This window comes from Triticum dicoccoides, chromosome 2B, assembly GCF_002162155.2.
Source record: "Triticum dicoccoides isolate Atlit2015 ecotype Zavitan chromosome 2B, WEW_v2.0, whole genome shotgun sequence".
Classification (NCBI taxonomy): domain Eukaryota; kingdom Viridiplantae; phylum Streptophyta; class Magnoliopsida; order Poales; family Poaceae; genus Triticum; species Triticum dicoccoides.
The window spans coordinates 426,318,014-426,340,145 of NC_041383.1; positions in this window are offsets into that span (position 1 = coordinate 426,318,014).

Sequence of the window (22,132 nt, forward strand, 5' to 3'; positions counted from 1 at the left end):
TATATATATGAGGCTCAACGTTCCTTTGCTAGGGTTTGCACTACTAGGGAAAAGCCTAGCAGCAGCGCGGGTTTTAGGCCTATCAGTAGCGCGGGCAGGAGCGCTACTGATAAGGTGCTACAGCTAATGCTTAGCAATAGCGCGCCTGGACCCACGCTACTGATAAATTGACTTAGTAGTAGCGCTTCTCCAGAACCGCGCTACTGGTAATTAGTAGTAGCGCTTCTCCTTTCCCGCGCTACTACTATTATTTAGTATTTTGTTTCTTTTTTATTTCATGTTGTATTCATACACCTTTACACAAGTTTTCATACAACAGGAATTTAGAGATTGTTTAACTCATCATAATGAGTTATTACATCATGGGGGGAAAGAACCGCGGATTAGTTTCAAGTGGATGTCCATCCACTTGAAACTAATCCGCGGTTCTTTCACCCAATGATATAATAATATCATCATCATCATCATATCATTAACAACTTATCATCATAATACATCATTGTCATATAACACCTCCTCAAGATCATCGTTTTCATCATTGACATCACATAACACCTCCTCAAGATCATCATTATCAACTCTAACACATTACCACATAATAAACATATTGTACCTCATAGGACCTATTACATTCGATTAAGACCTACTACATTTTCTAAGGTAAAATAGCAAAAAACAAGATAGCCCCTGACTCTCCATTATGGAGAATGGAGATTAGCCTATCTCCAATTCTTGCCTTTCGCTGAATATTACTTCCAAGAACCTCCTTGCGAATGTCCATATATTTCTTCCATTCTTTGATGAACATGTGTTCACGGGTTTTAGAAATCCGATATGCACAGGTGAGCTCCGTAGATTTACCTGGCAGTATGTTCAGAACTGAGAGGCAACCATGCAGAGACATCAGATGAGGCACACAATCCATCGGGAGTTTCTGTTGAAAAACATAATAATAACTTCGTAGTTAGCAATGATGTACTAGTTTTAATTAGAAGTATGCAAAAGATGCACGGATGTTGTAATAGTAAAAAATCTTACCAGGGTATCTCCAGAGAAGTTACCGTGGTTCAACACATGCACTAGTGGCACGTATTCACCATAATTTGGAGGAGTTCGACAATAGTTATTGTAATTCTCAAGAAGAGTACAAAATGCGATCAGATGATTTTTCTCCTTATACGTTAACTCGGTGCCATCGGTGTAGTGGGTTTTATCTACCATCTTCCGCACAGTCTTTGAAGAATCAAAATAAGCTGTCAATGGAAATAAGCTATCAACTATTTTGAAATAAACACTATAAATTAGTTAATAACTATGTTTGAGAAACTCACATAGCGGTACAATCGGAAGCGTATCAACAAGGACCCAAATGTCCATATTGTCTTGCTCGATGTCAGGTTCACGAAGATCCATGGTGACAATCATACCCTCATAAAAACCATACATTTTGTAAAGTGCTTCCCAATTTTGGCAACCAAAATGGGTTACGCTCTGAGCATTGCACAGATTTACTTCAAAATCCATATTGGTGATCAAAACCCATGATGGGTCCTTAGGTGTATTTTCTTTGTTTCAAAATTTTCATGGTTTCAAAACCCATCCTCTCCAAGACATAGCATCTTGCATGGCATGGGATAAGCTAGTCGAATTGTAACATATGAAAATTAGACATTGAAATAGTTGAAGTCATGCTTAATTACGAAAAAACACTTGTCGTTGTTGCGTACCGTTTCACAATCGAAGGTCTCCTCGAGCTTAATGCTGAAGCGCCGATCTTCGTCCAATCGAACGAACTTGTCGCACATACATCGATCGTTGTGGCACCAGCTACACTCCCCTGGGAGACTGTCGTCGTCCGAGTACGACATTTCCTACGTTCATAATTCAAAGATTAAACTTGTACATATTCTAGCACAAGTCATGCTAGAATTCATGAAAAAATCTGGCATGACCTTTGCTAAAAAAGGACATATCGAGCGCCTGAAATTTACCGGAACGGAAATTAATCAACACTCCGGCAAAACATAGGCCACTTGGAGATGTAAACTGAACATGAAGGGCCACTTGGGCAACCACATATCCTATTTGAGCAACAACACAAGATATACAAGGATATTTGGCTGGTCTCACCTTGATGTCGGAGGGGGTCAGTGAATGGGACGACGGCGGGGATGTCGGAGGGGGTCGGTGACGGGGACGACGGCGGGGATGTCGGAGGGGGTCGGTGACGGGGACGACGGTGGTCACCTGAAACCATATAAGTTATCACTAATACATCCCGAATAATTGCTTAAACTAAAAAATAACAACAAATATGACATGTTCAACTAGTTTTATTAATTCAACTAGTTCTTACTAAATATAAACTTACTATAAATAGAAAAAAAGTAGTTCTTTCTAACAATAAAGTAGTTCAACTAGTTATATTAATTATCTTACTAAAAAATACATTAGTTCTATTAATTCAACTACTTCAACTAGTTTATTAATTTACTTACTAAACTAGTTATGAACCCTAAATTAACATCTACTACTACTAAAAATCTAGTACTAACTAAATTAACATCTAGTGCTAGCTATGAACCCTAAATTAACATCTACAACTACTAAATCTAGTACTAACTAGTGGCAGGGGGTGGGGGCGACGGAGAGGTAGCTAGGGGCGGCGAGGTCGAGGGCGGTGGGAGGAGGGCTGCCGGTGGAGGAGGGAGAGGGCGGCCGCAGGCGGAGGGAGGAGGGCGGCGGCGGAGGAGGGAGGGACGGCCGCAGGCGGAGGGAGGATGTGCGAGGAGGAGGGAGGAGGGACGGAAGGAGGGGAGTACCTCGGCGGCGGACGGACGAAGGCGGCGACGCACGACGACGGTTATCGGCACGGGGGGCGAGAGTGAGAGTGTGAGTGAGGGCGCCGGTCGTGTGCGTGGGGATAAGGTATGGATAGTTGCAGCGCGTTTGCCGAAACGCGCTGCAGATAATCAGAATAGCAGTAGCGCGTTGCACGTAAACCGCTACTGCTAAGTGTAACTATACAAAAAATACGCGTCAATGCAAAAATACATTGGCCATCAATGATCTTTTTGTGTACAATCTGAATTGTCAATATGAGTCCTATCCGGTAGGAACCGGAGAGGACTCATATTGCGGCCACAAATTTTACACATAGAGTTCAGTGAAGACCAACTGGTTGTGGTAGTTTCAGAAATAACATATTTAAGGTGGTAAACACCCTGTTCACAGAGCGAGGTGGGACTAAACTTGTGGGCTGATCTTAGCAGTAGCGGTTTTCCCATAAGTGCGCTGCTGCTAACTTCTATAGCAGTAGTGCTGTTCAATAAAGCGCGCTACTGCTATAACTAGTGGGGGGGGGGGCGAGGTCATGGCAGTTATAGCAGCAGTGCGGTTCGCGGTGGACGCGCTACTGCTATTTTCCTGTCAGCAGCTCGTTTCTCTAACACGCGCTGCTGCTAAATAGCAGTAGCGTGGTATTTTAGGGAGCGCTGCTGGTAAGATTCTGTGTATAGGCTTTTCCCTAGTAGTGTTGCTATATTCATAGTCTATCACCATCTTCATCAGATCTAAGCAGGGCTGCGTTGGCCTCTGTCTCTCTCTCCCCCCTCATAGCTGGTGAAGGAGCCATCCGGATCCCGTCGCACCGGGAAGGGGAGGAGGTGCAACATTCACTCTGTCGCCTTCGGTGAGGGAGGCAATCCACTGTCGGTTGTGCTATTCTCTTTCACCCAGCGCCTGTGCGGGAGGGCCATCGACCCCTTCTTCCTCACTGTTGTACGTAGTGTGGGTAGATCCGGCCTCCCGCCGCACGCCTACCCACATCCCGACGACCCTAAGGTATAACTTTCTTTGAAACCATCATTGCTCCAACTGCATGCGGATCTTTTTCGATTCTATAGTCGAATCTAGCTCTTGGTTCAAAGAGGAAAGAATGGTGGGGTGGGGTGGAGCATGAATCTAGGACATGATTCAATGAGGAAAGGAGGGAGAGAAAGTAGTATACACTGGCTATCTAGCCGCTTTGTTGGTCGAAAAGGGAAAAGGGGGGTAATCGAGTACACACATCTGTAAGGAACCGATCTCTTTATTGAGAAAGGAAAGATATTGGGGGTTCGGAAAAAGGTTCAAAGAGAACAAATATGGGACCAATGCAGATATGCTTCTTGGCAACATACTCTGTGTCACTCATTTATACGTGTGGACGCACATGATGCTGGCACGTCCCATGTCCCATACAACTATTTTGTTGTTGTTAATCTAAGAATACCGCTGCAAAATTGAAGCAATGCACTGTTAAAAGTAAATTAAATTTTTAACGAATTTTGTTTTAAGAGAATGTCTTTTAATATGAATCAATGCAACCATTTTATAAATGTTACTGTCCTACTTTGTTTTCCATCAAGATAAGTTAGATGCTTCTTTTTGTCGCCATATGTTTCATCCTCCTTTATTGGCCAGTAATTGTTTCCTTTTTTGCCTCTGTTATAAAAGGATATTTATTCAAGTTGTTGCTATGGTGAACTTAAATGTCACACCGACGACTTTGCTTGATTTTTAGTTGAACTACACAAAACGAGATTGGATTTCCTATTCGTGTTGGCAGATTCGTAAGTGATCTTGTATGCGTCATGAAAGGTCAGTACCTGCTTTCATCCACATGATCATGCAGTGTGCTTTGAGATGTCGTGCTACTTGTATTGGTACTGTTTACATAATTGTTGAATTGAAGCTATTGAATTGTTGTCTTTTCCCATTAAGTGAACAAAAATGGGACCAACCCAGACATGATGCTTGTTGCTTTGTTACAACAAACTCTGCATCACCCCCTTTATAAGTAGATGGAAGCACATGGTGTTGTTACGCCCACTCTCCCCTGGAACTGTTTCTTCTTTTTGTTAATCTAATGCCACTGATAAAATTAAGAAATGCCACTATCAGAATTAACTATTGAATCTTAGTTCAAAACTGCACACTTGTTAGGGATCAGTGGGAGTACCATTTCTGTTAGGGATCGGCCGGAGTACATATTTAAGAAATGTATTTTTGGGTCAATGTCTTTGTTAATATATCAGTTACAGTGTTTTCAAATGGTACTATCCTGTTTTGTAGTTCTTTCTACATGTTTAACCAAGGTATTGTTAAGATAATGTCTCTATTAATATGAATCAGTCGCATTATTTTAGGAATGGTACTTTTCCGCTTTGTAGTTTTTATTCATATTTAAACAAGGCATTGTTAAGATAATGTCTCAGTTAATATGAATGAACCACACTGTTTGAGAATTGCTACTCTCCTGCATTGTTTCCCATTAAGATAAGGTAGATGTTTTTTCTTCTGGGAGTATAAGTCATCAATCGTTATTTCTCAGTACTTGTTTCCCTTATACCTTTTGTTGCATACATGGATATCAAGGGGATGTTTGGTTCTTTCCTGTGTGAGCCTTGTCAATCGGTTTTATTTTGACTTTGATTTTAGTTGAATTGCACAAAAGGAGCCAATGTGTTTAAGGCAAACTGTTGCATTATTAGGCCAAGTTGGTCTTTCCACTTTGCAAAAAGAAGCAGTCACTCTTTGTGCTACATTACACAAGGAATGATAGAGAAGCTTTATAGAGTATTAGGAGACGCTGGTGACATGACTAGTCTGCTGAGAGCATTGGCAACTCAAGAACACGTGGACTGCAAAATTCACTCCATAAGGAAAGGTATGACCAAGTCAGTTGCCGACCCAACTGTAACAAACGAGGTAAGTATCGACCTTTATCCACATGTTCAAGGGAAAGAACTCTATCCAGCAGAATACTACATTTAAGAAGGGTAAGAACAAAGACAAAAGGAGAGATGGCTACTTTACTTGTGGTTTAGAGGAACACTGAGCAAACAAGTGCCCAAACAAGTACAAGAAGCCAGGCCAGGACTCCAAGTCTGTCAATGTCACTCTAAGCAACAATGATGGGGCATCTGAGTATGGTAATCTGTTTAACGTACTTCCAATTTGTTAGTCCACCGGTTGGTGGGTTGACACTGGGGCCAATATTCATGTGGGTGCTGATATGTGTTTGTTTTCTTGCAGCATATAAATACGAAATCCACCGTGCTAAACAAGACATTGTTTGATTTCAGTTGAACTACACAAAAAGATATGCTGGTTAATCCGGCTCCATGTGCCATTTCAATGTGCAAACTGATGACAAACCCTGCCCGTTCCACAATAATAGGCATTAAATATTTTGAATGGGAAAAGCTTGTCAAAGTTTAATCATTGATGTTAGAAAGAAGACATTAGTTTAATATATTGGAATTGGAAAACCTTGTCAAATTTTGCTCATCGATGTTAGCCACAAGACATGCATTTGATATTTTTGAGTGGGGCGCCCTTTGCTGTGAGCAGCGTCAATTGTTTTTTCCTATTTTTGTGTTTAGCTTAGAAGTAAATATTTACTCTGCTGAGATGCATAGTCACATGAATGTTGACTTATGTAAGGTATTTTAAGAGTTTGTTCTAAATGTTGTTTGTGTAATGCCAGGCCTTGTGAGTTTGATTGCAAAGTTGAGCTTGGAATGTTGTGGCATGTGGCATCACGAGCTGTTCACCGTGCCTCCTGAGAATAATGCTTCATATTGTTTTGCATGTTGATCTAATGCTAGTGATTTGCATGTTCAGAAGATCATCCTCTTCTGTTGTTTTTGTGCTTAATAAGTTCATCGTCTTATGATTCATTCATAGCCTATACGACAACTCGGGTTGGTTAGAGGTGAAAATCTGACCAAATCATCATTTTAAGCCATGATTGCATCATTGTTTCCCAACCAAAACCACTTCTAAAACCGACGCTTGTAAATAAAAGCAGATGGTCTTGGGCGAAGCGCTTAGTTGGTCGATTTTGACTAGTAAAATATACACTGATCTCTCAAATTACACGCGTAACTCGCTGGTTTTCGTTACAGACCTCGGGCCATAGGTTTCATTATGCCTATATTTTATGCGTTGTTTCTGGTGACGAGTAAATTACACTTGTATCTTAATACATGTGTGAAACAATCTAAAGCTCCCAAGCGCGGCCTTACCGTTCCATGCCGGCTCAGTCTCTCGAAGGTGCTCATAGGCGTCCAATGATCTTGGCTCCTGAATGAGCAGAGGGCGTTGTATCAGACCATCCATAAGTCTCGCAAGGCCCTCTCCATCATCCTTCGAGTTGTTTTGCTCGCCATGGCACCGAGCATTGTCAACATGGTCAACGGACATGAGGAATCGGGAGATGATTTTACTTGGAGAGGATGACAGTAGGGACCCACCAGGGCCATAGCCGTACGTATGCAAGTTCCTCCTTATTATATACAACTATAATTTTTTCCTTCCTCTTGGTTTCCTGACATCACGGTCCCACACCATCGTCAACCTATATAGTCAATAAATGAGAGAATTGCACAAGGACCGGCCGACAGCTGGGACCCAGCAGCTCTAGCAGTATTTGTGTTTTTGAGGTGTGAGCAGAGTTTTTCTTGAGCGATGTTTTTGTTGTTGTTCAGAGGAGCAGGGTATCAACTGGGTGGGATGTGGCCCGTCTGGCCTAGGCTATTATTTTATGTCGACCAAGTATCCAGCCCATATGTTAATATTTAAATGTGAAAATGGCTAGCCCAGCTATTCTTTTTTTTGCGGAATACCCAACCCAGGTCAACTTGTTATTCTCCGGGCCGAATTAGACTTGCCAAGAAAATGGGCTTTAAGAAATAATAAATGGGCTGGAATTAAAAAATTGTCTTTAAATATAAAAAACGCACCGAACAGGTACATTTATTTATTCTGCTCAAAAAAGGTAAAATTTTAAATTCATTACTTGTTGCGTGCGCAAAATTTCATTGGATTTTTACCTAATACAAATTTATTTTGAAATTATATTTAATCTGGCTCTATATTTCGGTTTCGAAAATATTTTGGATCCCATCAAAATGTTAGAAATTTTGTTGAATTGTTTTTGAGCAGTTGGCTGAAATTATTAACAAAGTCCTGGCTAGAAAATGAGATGTAATTTTAACAAACAATAAATGGGCTGAGTAAATTCCATTAGAATTAAAATATGGGTTGTACCTTATAACAAACCACAAATGGGCTATATGTTCTTTGCCACAGATGTGATGGTCACTTGTGGGCCTACTAATTAAGTTGATGTGTACGCAAGGCTTTGTCAACTTATAGTCAATAAACGATTCTATTAGTTGTGGTCGTTGGATGTCCATCTAACGGTTGTGGTGCTTCTTCAATCTCGGATATTCATGCTTTAGCCGCCCAAACCACCGCCGGCGGTACCGCCTGCTACCGCCTCCCGTGGCCGGTTGTGCTGCCGCGCAGGCCTCACCGGCCCACCCTACTCCCATCGCCGTCCAGGCCATTCCTCTAGTCAGCAACACCTCCTGTTATTCTCCGGCGACGACAGCCTCACACCGCAGCCGAACCAATGAACCCTCGTACTCCCTTCTGCGTGTGTTTTCGCCGGCTCCGGGTCTTTCCCTTCCTAGGCCTCGCCATCATCCACCGCATTGCTTCTCTCGGCGTGGCATGGTAAACTTTGTCAACAAACGACAGCCATCAGAAGAGGCATGAACATGGAGTGGTTGACAGTAGGGACCCGCATGGCCCATGGCCGCACGCGAGCGAGTCCCTCCTTATCATGCGAAAACAAATGATTTCTCCCCCTGATAGGTTTGAGCCACCAGCTACATCTTCACACGTAGGGAAGTGTTTCCTTTATTACGTGGAAAAACCGTTACCTCTTTCTGACAGCTGGACCCACATGCTTTATTATGATCCATTTCACAAAAATATAGATTGTACCAAAGATGCTAAATTGTTTTCTTTTTATTCTAACTCGAAAAGAAGAAATTAAAACCCAGAAAACATCTTCGCATGCAAGGCAGTGCCACCTTATTACGAGAAAAAAATGATTCCCCCTGCTAGCTGGGACTCGCTAGATTTGGAGGCTGACTTGTGGGCCAACTAAGTTGATGCGTACAGGCTTTGTCAACTTAGTCAAAACGATTCTAGCTACACTGACTGTTCGATGTTAAATCAACGGCCGTGTTGTGTCTTCAACCTCTGGACTTCTTGCTCCAGCCCCCCAAACCAGGCCCGTCGTACCACCTGCTAGCCTCCCGTGGCCGGCTGCGCTACCGCGCAGGCCTCACGGAGCGACCATACTACGACTGGCCAGACCTTCCCTCTACTCACCCACACCCCTTGTTAACGTCTTCGCATGCAAGGCAGTGCCACCTTATTACGAGAAAAAAATGATTCCCCCTGCTAGCTGGGACTCGCTAGATTTGGAGGCTGACTTGTGGGCCAACTAAGTTGATGCGTACAGGCTTTGTCTACTTAGTCAAAACGATTCTAGATACACTGACTGTTGGATGTTAAATCAACGGCTGTGTTGTGTCTTCAACCTCTGGACTTCTTGATCCAGCCACCCAAACCAGCCCCGTCGTACCACCTGCTAGCCTCCCATGGCCGGCTGCGCTACTGCGCAGGCCTCACGGACCGACCATACTACGACTGGCCAGACCTTCCCTCTACTCACCCACACCCCTTGTTATTCTCCACCACGGCAGCCTCACACTGTAGCCAAAGCAGTAAACACACGTAGTCCCCACCGCGTGGGAAACAACTGCCGAGTCTTCCCCGACTCCTAGTCATTCCCTTCCTAGGCCTCGCCGTCATCCCCGCCTTGGTGCTCTCGATGCAGCGTGCTCAACTTGGTCACGGAGCGACTTCCATCGGAAGAGGATTGTATGTGGAGAGGCTGACAGCTAGGTCCACGGCCGCAGCAAGGAAGTGCCTCCTTATTACGCGCAAAATAATGATTCCTCCACCTGAGAGCAGGGACCCACCGGAAGGGCCTCTGTATTTTGCGAAAAAAACATTCCCGCCGCTGATAGCTCGGACCCACCAGCTATATCTCTTCGCACACAAGTGCCTCCTTATTATGCATAAAAGAATGAAGACTCCTGCTGCTAGGAGGGACCCACCATATTTGGAGGCTAACTTGTGAGCCTACTAAGTTGACGCGAACGCAGGGCTTTGTCAACTTAGTCAATATAAACGATTCTACCTACAGTGACCGTACGATGGCGATCCAACGGCTGTCATGCGTCTTCAACCTCTGGTCTTCTTGTTCCAGCCGCCTTAACCATCCTAGGTCATGCAGCCTGCTCCTGCATCCCATGTCCAGCTGTGCTGCCGCGCAGGCCTCACCGGCCCCTCCTACTCCAACCGCTGGCCAGGCCACCCCTCTAGTCACCCACAACCTTTGTTATTCTGCGCTGACGACACCCTCACATCGCAGCCGAACCAGTCAACCCTCATACTCCTCTCTGCGTGGGCATCCACTGCCTCGTCTTCCCGACTCCATGTCGTCCCCTTCCTAGGCCTCGCCATCCTCCACCGCCTTGGTGCTCTCGACGCGGTGTGGTCAATGTGGTCAAGGAACGACTTCCATCGGAAGAGTACTTTACATGGAGAAGTTGACAGCTGGGTCCACGGTCGCAGCAAGGAAGTGCCTCCTTATTACGTGCAAAAATTATGATTCCTCCACTTGACAGCAGGGACCCACCGGACGGGCCACCGTATTTCATGAAAAAAAATTTGTTTCCCCCCTAACAGCTGGGACCCACCAGCTACATCTTGGCACGCAAGGAAGTGTATCCATACTACGAAAAAAAGACCCCCCTGACAGCTGGGACCCACCAGCTATATCTTCGCACCCAAGGAACAGCTGGGACCCACCCGGTCGAAGCGTACATAGTGTTGTCTGTCTCGTCGGGAACATGTACATACATACTGGTTTCTCTGTAGTGATGAACTATGGCCGGGTAAGGAGCAACATGTGTCATAGTAGAGCCGCTACCATAACATGTCACGTAGTCCCGTCTATAACGTGTACATATACGTACAACCATGCTGAAAGAAAGTAAATACGGCTATGTACATACATACGGACGTGGTCTCGAAGGAGTACAGTGACATCGTCTTGTTCATCGGCAGCCAACCGGCTGGGTCGGAATGGAGGAAACATCGTAGTGTTCATCGGGAGGCAACCGACTGGGTCGGAATACGTCTTGTTCATCGGGAGCCAACCGGCTTGGACGGAACAGCCGAAATGAGGTTGGTGTACCGCAGAACTGAGGAAACGGGCCTTATGTTCGATGGCGTACGGTCGATACGGGGTCCTGTTCATCGGGAAGGGTCTGGCGTACCGCAAAACAGAGGAAACGGACGTATGCTCGAGTGCCTACGGTCGAAACAGGGTCCTGTTAATCGGGAGGGTGTGGCGTACGGCAATACGGAGGAAACGGACTTGTGTTGGAGCATCTATGGTCGAAATGGGATCATGTTCATCCATCGTCTACTACCTCGCTCCAGCCTCCACGTGCTATTGTTCATCCACCTTCGACCTCCTCCAGCCTCCACGGGCTACTGTTCTTCCACGGCTACTGTTCATCCAGCCTCCACCAGCTGCTGTTCATAGAGCCTCCACGGGGTCCTGTTCATCCACCCCAACCGGCTGGGTTGCGGCATCCTCCTCGGGGTCATGTTCATCAGCAGCAATGGCCTACTACCACGGGGTCCTGTTTATCCAACCCCCATCGAGAACTGTTCATCCATAGCCAACCAACCGGCTCGACTCACCACGTCTCGACTCGTTCTACGTATCGCACGCATAGTAGCAACATTCACTATTCATCAAGAGGCAACCCAACACCGGCTGGCTACGTCTTGCACGGGGGCTCGATCGGCTTCAGTAAGCAGCAGCAGTGATTGATCGCTCAGGTTCAGTTAGCAGCAGCAGCGAATGAATCACTCGGGTTCAGTCAGCAGCGAATGAATCGCTCGGGTTCAGTCAGCAGCTAATGAATCGCTCGGGTTCAGTTAATAGCCAAGGGATCGATCGCTCGGGTTCAGTAACGTGCGATCGCTCAGGTTTAGTTAGCAAACGCCTCGAACATACGCGCGTACACGAGAGAAACGCGGAAACTTCCGTGCATCTCTCGGCCCCGACCACCCACCATAACCGGGAACTCCCTGATATTTTCCTCTCCCTCGCTTCTACCATGGTTTTTTCCGTAATGGACAGTCCAAAGAATGTCATGCAGCTGCGTCTTCGGCCCGCCTAGGATGAAAAACCCATTTTCTATCATGATTTTTTGTCATAGAAGTAGGAGCCCACCACATCTATGATGATACCGGCTTTTGTCATAATTATCGTCAAAGAAGTGTCATAAGCATGACAGGAAAAAAAATCGTTCGGCCCAAAATGTCACGGATGTGTCTTCTTTTGTAGTGTTTCCACCCTTTTCAGTACAGGTTTTTGGGTGCCTCTTCTAGTTGACCTAGTTCTAGTTCTAGTTGGTCCTAAACTAATTAGAGCTAGGCCCAGCCAGCTCTAATCCTCATAATTAGAAGCCCAACGTGGTTATAATCTCCTCCCTCTAATTCTCCGGCGACGATTAGCTCTGGATGGCGAAGCGCTGCCGGAACATGAAGACAGTACGCTTGCAATCAAGTAGGGAGGACGTGCTTTCGGTCTTCTGTTGAAGGGATCATTCAAGGGCGGTTCATGGGATCGTCATCATTGTTCGCGGGACTTCGAGCATGATCTACACCGACTCTTCTTCTTCTGCTGCACTCCGGAGTTGGTAACGATCGTTGATCCCAACCCTTATGCATCTCCATATTAATCTTGGTGATCGTAGGTGTGATTTTTTTTCTACTACGTTTCCCAACAAATTTGTATGCACCAACTCTAATTTTCAAAATGAATTTCCGTTTTGTGTGCCCGTACCGCTCATGAAGCGATAGGGTGTGGCCAATATTTTTCCATGCTAGATGTGTTATTCTCAAGATGAGTGTTTATTCACTTGTTGTTTCACGAGAGTGTGGCGGTAATAGGTATGCCCAGTTCTGAAATGAAAAATAAATTTACTTTACATTGTCAAATAATAAATTCCTTGGAAAATGTTGTTATGGAAGGCACCCGTGGATACGACTAGCCATGGATTGTGAAAGATGGTGGAAAAGGAATAACTTTATTTTATGTTTGGGAAACACCTATGATGTATCTAGAATGGAAAGTATTGGGAATTACTCGGTCGTTTTCGTTGAGGGGAAAAGTGTACCTCTCAAAATATTTTTTCTCTCGATTTAAGATTTGAGCTCTAGCACCTCTATAAATCTCTGCTTCCCTCTACGATGGGCCTATCTATTTACTTTTATGCAATTTTTATTTTCATTTGAGTCTCCATCATCTCTTATAAAGCACCAACTAGGGTGTAATATGATCATACTGGTGCATTGGATGTAGCTAATATTCGAGTGTGTTTCATGAATGGATCAATGATCGAGCATGATGTGCTAGGGATAACTTTCTTTAGTGTTTATATTTTGAAAGACATGGTTGCTTATTGATATACTTGAGTATTGAAGTCTTCATGTCAAATATAGACTATTGCTTTGAACCATCTATAAGTCCAAATGTCCATGCTACAAAAGAAAAGAATATGTGATGAACATGTTAGGTAGCATTCCACATCAAAAAATATGTTTTTATCATTTACCTACTCAAGGACGAGCAGGAATTAAGCTTGGGGATACTGATCCGTCTCCAACATATCTATAAATTTTGATTGTTCCATGTTGTTATATTATCATTCTTGGATGTTTTATAATCAATTTATGTCAACTTTATATCATTTTTTGGGACTAACCTATTGACATAGTGCCCAGTGCCAGTTGATCTTTTTTGCTTGTTTTTTACTTTGCAAATATCCTTGTCAAACAGAGTCCAAACACAAAGAAACTTTTTGGGGAGTTTTTTGGACCAGAAGACAACTTTGTAGCCAAGGAAGTGCACTGGGGGAGGTCCATGGGGCCCACGAGACACTAGGGCGCGCCCTGATGGGTCATGGGGCCCACGGGGGTCTCCTCCACCGCCTCTTATCTCTATAAATACCCAAATATTCCAGAAACCTTAGGGGATTCGACAAAACACAATTCCCTCTGCTGCAACTTTTAGAACCACGAGATCCAATCTAGAGCCCTATTCTAGCACTCCGCCGGAGAGGGACCAAGATCAAGGAGGGGTTCAGCATCCTCATTGGTGCTCCTCCGATGATGTGTGAGTAGTTCACCATAGACCTACGGGTCCGTAGGGTGTAGCTAGATGGTTTCTTCTCTCTTTTTTATTCTCAATACAATGTTCTCTTGGAGATCTATTTGATGTAATGACTTTTTGCGTTGTGTTTGTTGAGATCTGATGAAGTTCGATTTTATGATCAGTTCTATCCATGAATATTATTTGAGTTCTTGATCTCTTATATGCATGATTGTCATAGCCTCGTATTTCTTCTCCGAATCTTTGGTTCACTTAGGCCAACTAGATTCATTTTTCTTGCAATGAGAAGAGGTGCTTTGTGATGGGTTCGATCTTGCGGTGTCCTCACCCAGTGACAGAAGGGGTAGCAAGGCACGCATCTATCATTACTATTAAATATAAAAAGATGGGGGTCTATTCCTACATGAATAAATCTTGTCAAGATCATGTCATCATTCTTATTCCATTACTCCGTTTCTCCATGAACTTAATACACTAGATGCATGCTGGATAGCGGTCGATGTGTGGAGTAATAATAGTAGATGCAGAATCGTTTCATTCTACTAAGCTTGGATGTGATGCCTATATACACGATCATTGCCTTGGATATCGTCATGATCATTTTATCTTCTATCGATTGCTCAACAGTAATTTGTTTATCCACCGGATGCTATTTTCTTGAGAGAAGCCACTAGTGATATCTACGACCCCCGGGTCTATCTTTTATCATATTGCTTTCAGATCTATCTTTTATCATTTTGTTTTCGGATCTATTACTTCAAAAACCAAAAAGTACCTTGCTGCACTTTTTCTTTATTTATTTTATTTCATGTTTTATTCAGATCTATTTATCCAAACACATACAATTTAATCTATCTTTTTACCAAGGAGGGATTGACAACCCCTCTTATGCGTTGGGTTGCGAGGATTTGTTCTTTGTGTGCAGGTACTATTTACATAGTGTTGCTTGGTTCTCCTACTAGTTCGATAACCTTGGTTTCATAACTGACGGAAATACTTGTCGTAACTGTGTTGCATCATCCCTTCCACCTTGGGGAAATACCAACACAGTTTTAAGCCACATCACCTTCCCACTTTTGTCTTTGGCTTGCGGGGAAAATACGTTCGGACCGTCAAGCGGACCGATACAGGCCCGCGTTGGACGGCCCAACACGTCCGGACCGCGTGGTCCGGACCATTGCGGGTGGTTTGAGGGTTAGCGTTGGAGATTCCTTAATACAAGAAATAGTCATCTAACCATGTATCCCAGATGTTCGAAAGCATTTCAAAATAATTCTAAACAAATCAGATGGTTTTCATGCAAGCCAGGTGATATTCCTATAAATCCAACCAAATTCATGACATTTTATTAATATATTTCATCAAACAAAAGTTAACCTAGTATAAATCTTCGTCGGCGTCCATCCAAGTCATTGTTGTTCCCTATGTCCGGTATCTTCACCCGCCGTGAGCTCCGGGAAGTGAAGCTCCAGGTCACCGGTGAGGAACAGTAGTACATGGGACACAGAAGGCCCCACATGGGACACGGACTCCTTCGTCTCCTGTGTCCTACTCTTTCTCACTGGGAGTCTATGGCATGAACATTGTCGATGGAGGTGAGGTCCATGATAGCCATGGACGGGTCAGCCTCATGGTTGTAGCGGTCCATGCGAACAGGAAAGAGTTGCTGACATGTCCGTCCGTGATCGCTGATGACCCACAAGTATAGGGGATCAATCGTAGTCCTTTTGACAAGTAAGAGTGTCAAAACCAACGAGGAGCTGAAGGAATTAATAAGCGATTTTCAGCATGGTATTCTCTGCTAGTGTTGTAGAACACTTATGATAGATAGTTTTATAGAAAGATAATTTGTAACAAGTATCAAGTAACCAAACTAGCAAGGTGCATCAAGGTGGCCAATATTTTATTGCAAAGGATAAGCTGGAAGTACTTCTTATAGTGATTAAAATATTCTTGAGGACACGCGAGAATTTCGTCTAGTTACTCTTGCCAAGATTCATTGACTCGCATTCATTGCTTTGATAAGTTGTTATGTGTGTGGACCGGAGCTAAGGTGTTGTTCTTAATTGAACAAAAAAGCTACCTATGAGTACCCCCTCTTGCGAGCATCCGCAACTAGAAGAGAAGAATTAAGATAAATCTTACCATAGCATTAAGCATATGGATCCAAAACAACTTCTTACTAAACAGCTCATAAACTAGGGGTTAGGTTTCTGTCGCTCCCGCAACCCATCTTCTACAAACTAATTCGACAATTGGTGCCTTCCCCTAGACCCAAACATGGTAATGTGTCATGTATTCAATGTTCACACAACACCACTAGATGAAGAACAACATAACACATCATCAAAACATTGAACGAAAATCAATTTCACACGATTACTTATAACAAGACTTCTCCCATGTCCTCAAGAACAAACAGAACTATGCAAAGATCATATTCATGTTCATGATAAGAGGAGATAAACATATGATTAACAATCTGAATATATAATCTTCCACCAAGTAAACCAACTAGCATCAACTAGAAGATGTAATCAACACTACTAGCAACCCACAGGTACCAATCTGAGGTTTGAGACAAAGATTGGATACAAGAGATGAACTAGGGTTTGGAGATGAGATGGTGATGGTGAAGATATTGATGGAGATGAGTCCTCCCATGATGAGAGGAGCATTGGTGATGACGATGTCTTCGATTTCCCCCTCCCAAAGGGAAGCATCCCCGGTGGAATTGCTCTGCAGGAGAGAAAAAGTTATTCTGCCCCGGTGAAATGCTCCGCTCGAGACGGCGATGCTTTGTCTCAGAAGTCTTCTTACGATTTTTCTAGGGAAAATGGCTTCATATAGGAAAAGAGGGGCATCGATGTACCTCCAAGGGCCCCACAAGTGGACGTGGCACCCCTAGGGGGGAGGGCGCGCCCCCTGAGCTCGTGGGCACATGGACATTCTTCTCTGGCATCTTTTTCCTCTAATATTTCTTATATATTCCAAAATAAATCTCCATATGTTTTTAGGTCATTTGGACCTTCTAAGAATAGCAACTATCTCTGTTGTATCTCTTTTCAAGTTCAGAATTCCAGCTACCGTAGTCTCCCTCTTGTGATATAACTTGCAATTTAAGAGATAAAAGGCACTAGAATTGCATCAAAAAATGAAGTATAAATTTAAAACTATAAAAATAATAGTAGAAAAACATGATGCAAAATGGACGTATCAACTCCCCCAAGCTCAGATTCTGCTTGTCCTCAAGCGAATACCGAGCTCGATAATCATGACCACATGTTTAGAGAGAGTGGTGTTGATAAAATAAAATATGGACAGGTAGCATCGTAATCATTATTATAACAACAACTATCAATCATAAAACTTCTCATGATCAAGTAACAATTCATTTACAAGCTAATGTGTAGGAAATAAACTTTCTTGAAAACTAACAAACTATGTTCTCAGTTATCAAAGCAATTGCAATTCATCATATTTCGAGGGAGGGTCTATGTAAGGGCTTTTGGTTAAGCAAACTTCACATACTAATCTATCATATAATCTTCCATGATTGCTAGTACTCAAATCATACTTTTAGAAAAAAAAGTTCCAATCTGACACAAAGGAAGATGGGGGTTTAATGTTTCACCTCCCAACTTATTTATCTCGGGGATAATGTCAATAATAATAACTCATGATTACATATATTTAAATGGATACATATGTTTGGATCATTCACTACCACATGATGTTTTCCAAGTGGAGAATAATTGAGATTGGAATAGGAGTAAATATTTTTGACTCTTGCAGGAAAGTAAACATTAAACATTGAAAGATAGGCCCTTCACAGAGGGAAGCAGAGTTGCCATGCGCCTTTAATTTGGATGTAAAAACTCTTAATCCAAAGGAAAGTCACTCTATTTTGCCCCTTTATTGAGTAGTCCATCACTTTTATTGCATTACCATCATAAGTTCGTATAAAGCTTATTTTCCCTTACAAAAAAGATCATACATATTTTGGAGCAATTTTATTGCTTTGCACCGATGACAACTTACTTGAGGGATATTATTCAATCCATAGGTAGATACGGTGGACTCTCATGACAAAAAACTGGGTTTAAGGGTATTTGGATGCACAAGTAGTATCTCTACTTAGTACAGATTTTTTTGGTTAGCAAATATTATAGAAGAGCACCACATGTTAGAGGATCCATGACAATATAACTTCTATGCAAATATAAGCAAACACAATTCATTACGTTGTCTTCCTTATTCAACATCAACTAGTTGATCAAGTTTGAAAATAATTAATGGAGGGTCACAATCATAGAAGATGTCCAAGATAGTATATCTATATGTGAAATTCCTCTTACTTTCCTATTGTTTCATGAATTGCCTCAATGACGAATGCTATGTTTGTCATCTTCTAACAAATTTTATCAATTACACTTCTTTTATGTGAAGTCATTACTCCCCATGGGATTAGCATATGAACTTTTTGTTAATTTTGCTAAGATTTAAGCAAAGGAATAAAAGCAAAAGAATACTCTTACTCATACTACTCTTTATTATAACTTTCAGGCATGATTACATTGGTAGCACGCGGATGAACAAACACTTAAATTACTTCATACTGATACTTTTTCTAAATCACGAAATAACTAAGGATCAAACTAAGATAGAGAGTGATGATAAAAATGATGGTGATACAATACGGGGGTACCTCTCCCTAAGCTCGGAACAATCCAAGGGTGGTGCCCATACCCGAGTACTCAAGTTTCCTCCTTCGGAGATGGTGACGATGAGGTGGTAGACTTGTCGTCCTCCAAGAAGTTTATCAAGATCTCCTTTAAACTCTAAATTTCAAGGAGCAAGTGTTGTACCATGGCAAAGTTATTTCGCAGTTCAGTCATTATATGCTTATTTTTAGGCCACCATGAACCCTTTTCCTGCATCACATTCACTCAAACGAGAGATATACCAGTTGGAAGGTATATGCATACATGAAGTATTCTTATCCCCATAGATATGGATCAAGTTATGAAAATTGTTTCTGTGTAACCTTCCTGGGGGTCTCCTCGCAATAGACTCCTCTAACACCTCGTGATCCGGCTGACTTCCGGTTATCTTCATGGCTTGACATGGATTTAGAGTAGTGGAGATGCCGACCAGAGTGCCAGGTTCTGAAGCAGGGGGATGGACACTCATCAAATCTCCTGATCCTTCCTCCATTGCGATTTCTTCCATCAACTCCCTTTCCAGCTCCATCTTCAGCAACCAAGCATCATCCCTAGTGATGTTGGAGGAGGAGGAGGAAGACATGATGCCTAAGAGCTCGAAACCCCGACAAAAAATAGCTCGAAACGAGAAAAGAGGGGAAACTTTTGATGTGAAGGTCAAAACACACACACACACACACACACACACACACACACACACACACATATATACAGACGGTCTATTCTGCTAATATTAGCAGAATAACTATTCTGCACACCACTTCCGCACTGCACGCTGAACTCAAGTGCACTGCATCTCCTTGACGACGAGCACTGCAATATAGACTAGTAAACTTCTCGTCGAAAAAAACTGCACGTGTTACTTTTCTAGTACTGTTTTCGCTCTAAATTTTTAACCGTTTATCGGAATGAGGCGTGTAATATATCGTTGAAAAGCTATGGATTAGGCGCAACTTCGACATGTTGAACACTTTTCGAGATTCCACACGGTTTAAGAGCAGTTTTGAAAATGGTGCGGCCCATGACGAGTGGCAGCTAGTGTTTTTTGGCGATTTATTCTAAACCGCTCGTCGGAATGAAGCAAACGATATGCCGTTGGATAGATATGATCGAGGCGCATCTTTTTAATATATAAAGTTTTCTATAATTCGTTACGGTTTAAGAGCAGTTTCAAATTTACTAAATGGCGGAACACTGTTTTTCAAATTTTTTGAAATTTTCAGTACTGTTTTCGTTCTAGTTTTTGAACCGTTTGTCGAAACGGGGCGTGTGATACGCCGTTGGAAAGCTATTGACAAGGCGCAACTTTCATATGTTAAAATGGTTTTGAGATTCCTTATGGTTTTTAGTTAATTTGTAAAATCGTGCGGCTGACTTCGAGAGGCAGCGGCTGTTTTTTCGCGAAATTTTTGCAAACCGCTGGTTGGAATGATGCAAACGATACGCCAGTGGAAAGATATCGACAAGATGGAACTTTTTCATGTAGAACACACTCTCTAATTCTTTACGGTTTAAGAGCAGTTCTAAAATTAGTGAAAAGCGGACACTGTTTTTTCGCGACACCAAAATCGTCGTGGGGCAGAAGAACGCACTGCTTCAAACTGAAAACCGCACTGCATTATACGGGAAAGTGAACTTCATGATTTCTCTTTTTGTGGGATGTAAATTTTCTCAAACGAGGTGGAGTGCACCTCATGTAAGCGTTGGTGAACCGCAATACTATTAAAAAGTGAACCACATTCTTTTTCTTTTATCGTCTCCGTAACTTTCTTTATCAACAAGTATGCACTGCAGGGACGAGGTGAGTGTACTGAATCAATTTTTCTTTTCCAATTTTCTTGTTACCGCACATAACAACAGAGTGAGCTGCATTAAGAAAAACCAACTTCTTTCCAATATGAATATGTCAGAAAAAAGCGAATGATGGGCGTGAGTGAACAACATCACCGATGAAAGCGAGCGACATTACTTTTTCTTTTGTTTCTCTACCTTTTTTTCATTTAACACGTCTTTGCACTGCATTTTCTTCTTTTTATTATCTATTTGGAGTTTTGGGTTTCCCCATGGCGAGTTGTACACGTGCGAAGAAGCGAACTGCATGGTCGAGGAAAATGAGCCGCAACACAATTCAAAATGAACTTGTTTTATAAACAAAATCCTTGTATATACACGCCTAAAAACCACACAATCATATTCTTTCCCACACATTCATATTTTCTGTACACAACTATGGCATCTTTTTGTCTCACATCTGAATGGCTAAACCCATCCGAGCAAGCTGCGCACAAGAGCACTGCATAGCCAACGGTGTGGGCTGTCGCACTCCTCGTGCACTGCACGTCAACACAGAAACGTCGCCATCCTTTTGCTAACTGAACTGCACAGTGCAGTGTACTTGACATCTTGCCGAAAACAAAAAAGTGAATGAATCAATTAGGGGAGGTAAGAACTGTAGATGGGAAGTCAGCCAACTACATCACCACGCACACGCCGTGCTGCACTGCATCACCGTCGGAGCCGAGCTACACTCCTAAGAAGATCCGCACGGCCGGATCTCGCCCGCCGGCTCGTGTTGGCAGGTAGCAGGGAGAGGGGGGATCGTTGGCGAGGGGAGGGGTAGAGATTGAGGTGGAGGGGACTAGGGTCACCAGAGTTGGTGGGTGCCGGTAGTACCTCGCGGTGGAGTACACGGACACCTTTTTTTGCCTTGCTGGTATGCCATGGGAAGACAACCGCCGGAGGTCATGAATGAGAACCAAATCGGGGCGCTTGACGCACTGCTCGCGGGATCTGGCTGAACTGCACAAGAAAAATCCAGAAAATAGAAAGAAAAAAGAACTCTTCCTAACCGCACCCGCATGCGAGGTGCACTGCACCATGCGTCTGTAGTGCACGCTGCCGCTGCATGCAGTGCACGCCGCCGCTGCCTGTAGTGCATGCCGCCGCCGCCGCCTGCAGTGCACGCTGCTACTGCCCACAGTGCACGCCGCTGCTGCCTGCAGTGCACAGGGTGGCTGCTCGATGGAGGCGTGGGGTCGCAGCGGTCAGCAAGAAGGAGCAGCAGTGCAGCAAGAGGTCGCCGACTGGATCTGGCGGTCGCGGCGGAGCAGGAGGTCGCCGACCGGATTCGGCTGCCGCGGCGGAGCAGGAGGTCACCAGGGAGGAGCCAGAAGGAGGAGCACCATCGACGTAGTAGAAGGAAGGGGGGAGGGTAGTCAGGGTGTTGGGGGCCATGGAG